Below are 5,516 nucleotides of genomic sequence, written 5' to 3'. Positions count from 1 at the left end.
GACACACAGACATATTAGGGACGCCAACTGACTCACAGACATATTAGAGGCGCCAACTGACACACAGACATATCAGGGACGCAAACAGACACGCAGACATATCAGGGACGCCAACTGACTCACAGACATATCAGGGACGCCAACTGACACAGAGACATATTAGAGACGCCAACTGACACACAGACATATTAGAGACGCAAACCGACACAAGACATATGAAAGACGAAAACCGACACAAGACACTTTGGAAGCGCTAACAGAAATACAGACATATAAGGGCCGCCAAGTGAGTGAGTGAGTGAGTTTGGTGTTACACCGCTTTTAGCAATATTCCAGCAACATCACGGCGGGGGACACCAGAAATGGGCTTCAGACATTGTACCCATGTCGGGATTCGAACCCGGGTCTTCGGCTTGATGAGCGAACGCTTTAACCCGACCGTCCCAGGGCCGCCAAGAGGCACACAGAAATATTAAAGACACAAACAGACACAAATATGAGATGGCGACCCAAGCAGAGACACGAGGTAGGTCCGCCATTCTGTCCATCCCATTCTCAGGTGTTGGCTCGGCAGGTCAGGCAACCGCTGACAAAATATCAGTTCATTCATTCAACTAAACATTGGCTGATAAAACAAATATCTATATTTATTTATTTTTATCATTTTATAGTTGTCTCGGTTCTCTGCGGACGGTGTCACGTGGGATACCAAAATATTTCAGTTGGCAGAGCCAGTGAGAAACAGACAGCGTCACGTGACATGTTGATGTGGCAAGTTAGGAGAGACTGGTAATCTGGAAATTACCGTTTAAATATAAACACCGTTGATAGACAAAACGTAGGTCATTGACACGCTGCAACATACGTACGGCTAAAAATAGACGTGACAGCCACACATATCCGGATCTTATCTCATTCATCTGGGTGGGAGGCGTGTCGGAGCGATTGGGACCGATGATCATAACTATTTTCTTGCTAAAGGGGCCTGCAATATTTTGTCACACTATATGTAGACATTGACCAGCCAATGACCGCAGATTGCGGGCGGCAACATGTTGTGATTATATTTACATCGAAGGAGTATATTCATACAGTATCGATCTCATTAAAATCAGATCTAAGTTCTCGCGGCCGATAAACAAAGAACAAAGATAGGATTTTAGTGAGATTGATAAAGTATATACACGGTATTAAAATACAACTAAATGCGTGTTGGTATTACTTTACTACGTTAAATGGGAGATTGTCCCGGGCATCTGTCTATATAGGAAAAGGTTTTCAGAAGAAGATTCAATCGGCATATTATTGGATCTACTAAGTTTGTTTGTTTGTTTTTTGTTTAAAGCCAAACTGTTGTTTAGCACCACTCTCAGCAATATTCCAGCTATATGACGGCGGTCTGTTAGAAATCGAGTCTGAACCAGACAAACCAGTGATTGACATCATGAGCATCATTCCACGTAATTGGAATACGATGACATGCATCAACCATGTAAACGAGCCTCTTACGACAAGCATCGTCGCCTTTTACGACAAGCATGGGTTGTTGAAGACCTATTCTAACCCGGGTCTTCACGGGTCGGGTCTACTAACTGATGCTATCTTTGCCATTTAGTCTCGCTCACATACAGACCACCACTCAGTCAGATCATGTTTTGGAACTGTCTAAAAGTAACATGAAAATGGATCTGATAACTGATAAACTGCCCACTTCGACCACTGTGTCTATTTTCTAAGTCTACATCATACCTCGCGCAGCCAACTAGGGGATGGTGACAGAGGGAGTGAATATCGGCTACGCCTTTTTGCAATTGCTAGGGGACGCTATAGGTGGGCTTCACAGAGTTACGCATGTGGGGAATCGAACCAGGGCATTTGGAGTGACAGGTGAACGCTTTACCCACTCAGCTATCCGTGTCCCCCAGCGGGTGTGATTGCCATACCTCACGCACCCCTTTAGCCGTTACACGGGCCACTAAATACACTACACCGCATCACTGAAGACGTGGTTTGTTTGTTAGGTGGTTACAATTAACTATAAGTAGTGTAAAGAACATGATAGTAGTAAGTGACAGAAATATGAATTTCACAATAAAACACATGTTTCAACGTCGGTATAACGTTTGGATATTTGTGACGCGCAGGTTGGTAGCTGTCGGGTCTGTCAGCTGGATGCGGGCAATCAGCGATAGGAAAACGTACACACGTCCACAGGTGTGCACAGGCGAGATGTGGCTAAATATAGACATGGGAATTCCCAACAGCATTGGTCCTTCCAGGCTCCAAACTGTCCAATCAGCATTCCGTGCACAGCCGTAGCTTTTCTCATTGGATCTTCTGAAGGATATATTTCAGAACCTGACGTACTACCTATTGTTCCTTGTGTACGATATTCGTCGTTGCATGTCTCTGTAATGATATGTCGAAAGATGGGAATTTACTTACCTGTCTCTTTGTAAGACTTTATTTTCAATTTCAGTTTAAAGTTTGCGGGAATACAATATATGGCAGCGCAATTATAATGAATTTAGAATTGACCTATGGATTTGAAGACAACTGTTCACATGCTTTCGGCATAAACATTTAGTTTATCATCTTGGAAAGCGAAAGTACGGAATGCACGAACATTAAATCACAAACACTTCACATACACTTCACATACACTTCACAGACACTTCACATACACTTCATATACACTTCACAGACACTTCACATACACTTCACATACACGTCACAGACTATTCACAAACACTTTACAGACTATTCACAAACACTTTACAGACTATTCACAAACACTTTACAGACACTTCACATACACTTCATATACACTTCATATACACTTCACAGACACTTCACAGACACTTCACAGACACTTCACAAACACTTTACAGACTATTCACAAACACTTTACAGACTATTCACAAACACTTTACAGACTATTCACAAACACTTTACAGACACTTCCCATACACTTCATATACACTTCACAGACACTTCACAGACACTTTACAGACACTTCACATACACTTCACATACACTTCATATACACTTCACAGACACTTCACATACACTTCATATACACTTCACAGACACTTCACAGACTATTCACAAACACTTTACAGACACTTCACATACACTTCACATACACTTCATATACACTTCACAGACACTTCACAGACACTTCACATACACTTCACATACACTTCACAGACACTTCATATACACTTCACATACGCTTCACAGACACTTCACAGACTATTCACAGACACTCACACACTCGCTTATTCGCTCACGCATGCACGCACACATGAACGCACGCACGCACGTACAACAAAGACAAAATGGCGTTCCATACATTTTGTATCAATATCGATAGGTTATAAAGATGGTTCAGTCATTGGCACATATATTAAGGATCATGTATTTGAACAGTTTTTAAATAATTTGAAATTAACCAATTTCTTTTATATAATTGAGAACATAGTTTTTTCTGACTTTTTGATTCCAAGACTCGAGAACACGTACGTCAATTCAGGCACCGAAGCACATAAACACCCGACGCACACAAACATGTTCAACTTGCAGGACAACACGAAACCCCTTGTTGCGGGTTTGCCTTCCACACGATGGAATTGGGGATAAGTGAGACTGATTGTATCTGGCGTTAATGTTTTATAAATTTATGTGTGTTGCCTAACAGTGAAATAATTTGGGTGAAAAGTATTTCCTTTGTATTGCTTTGCCTCACTGATTCTACTGAGATGCAAGTCTCATCATAGTCCCACTTCGCCCGTGCCATTTCAGTCTGAGATCGTCAAGCCCCCTGCGAGGTGCCATAGCAAATCGGTCCAGACTCAGTTTGTCAAGGATAGGCTATCTGAACGACCATGGCATCGAGTCTATGTGAGTCCTTCCTTGGATGAAGTCGGCTGGTTTGATAAGTGAAGCAGAAGGCTTTCTGTTTGCTGCTCAAGACCAGTCACTTCCCACTCGAAACCGTTAATGTATGATTTGGCATCAAAATGTAGTTATGAAATGTAGATTATGCAATGAATTTAGTGAGACTGTCCAATACATTGTCAGTGGATGCCCAGCTTTGGCACAAACACAGTGATGATGGAGTGGCTCGATCATTTTATTACCGTCTTCGCAATGCTTTCGGTTTTGACGCAAAGGTCCATCCATGGTACGACCTGGAATATGTAGAGGTTGTCATGGAAAATGATAAATACACATCTTTGGAATAGACCCAAAAACAGCCTCAGACGTATCCAGACCAACAAACCTGACCTTGTCCTTTTTGATAAATCCAATGAAATCGTTCATATCATTGAAGTTTCTGTCCCTTTTGACACTGATATGATTGACAAGATTCAGGATAAACATGCATCCCAAATGCCAAGTTGTCCGACTCCCCATTGTTCTCGGTGCCTTAGGTGCCTACCGTCTCAGTGATTCTAAAGCCGCGAGGTGGAGCTAAATATAGCCCAACCTCAGCTGAGTCATTCAGACTGGTGTCGCAAGCCTCCCGCATGTACATAATATGTTGATATTAAACATACATGCTAGGGGACATGAGACATGAGCTGGTGGCTAAATATAGACTTGGGAATTCCCAACAGTATTGGTTCTACCTGTCTCCAAACTGTCCAATCAGCATTTCCTATATCGTCGTGTGTTTTCTCATTGGCTCTTATATTTTAGATATTGCAGAACCTGACGTACCATCTATTGTTCCGTCTGCACGGCGTTCTTTCTTACCTTGTCAATGCCTGTAATGTGGAAAGAGAGGGTTTCTTACTTGTCTATTTCTAAAACTTCATTTCACTTTCAGTTAGGCTGCATTCAAATGTTTGGTAATGTAATAATAATGAAGAGAAAATTAATCTACGGATTTTAAATTGTTGTTCCTTCACTGAATCGTGTTTGTTTGTTTTTTGTTATTTCTGTTGACTCGATTATTTATAGACCGCTATAATACAGGTGGAATAGTGCGGCGTTAAACAACAAATAAACAAACAAAAACAACAAATACATGCTTATGATGAAGTCATATAATTAAGGAAATGGTTTTGTATATATTTATTATCATGATTATAGAAAGGGTTTGCTCGATTTAATCATCACCATCGTCATTGGTAGTAGCAGAAGTAGCAGTAGTGGTAGTAAAAGTAGTAGTAGTAGTAATAGTTGTAGTGTAGCAGAAGTAGTAGTAGTAGTAGTAGTAGTAGTAGTAGTAGTAGTAGCAAAGGTGGTAGTGGAAGTAGTGGTAGTAAAAGTAGTAGTAGTAGCAGTAGTGGTAGTAGTAGTAGTGGTAGTAGCAGTTGTAGCAGTTATAGAAGTAGTTGTATTAGTATTGGTAGTAGTATTCGTGGAATTCAGTAGTAGTAGTAGTAGTAGTAGTAGTAGTAGTAGTAGTAGTAGTAGTAGTAGAAGTAGTGGTGGTGGTAGTAGTGGCAGTGGTTGTGGTAGTGGTAGGAGTGGCAGAAGTAGTAGTAGTAGTAGTAGTAGTAGTG

The sequence above is a fragment of the Haliotis rufescens genome, unplaced genomic scaffold (assembly GCF_023055435.1).
Source record: "Haliotis rufescens isolate VD_foot unplaced genomic scaffold, xgHalRufe1.0.p SCAF_26, whole genome shotgun sequence".
Taxonomy (NCBI): Eukaryota; Metazoa; Mollusca; class Gastropoda; order Lepetellida; family Haliotidae; genus Haliotis; species Haliotis rufescens.
Note: the sequence above shows the minus strand (reverse complement) of the source record.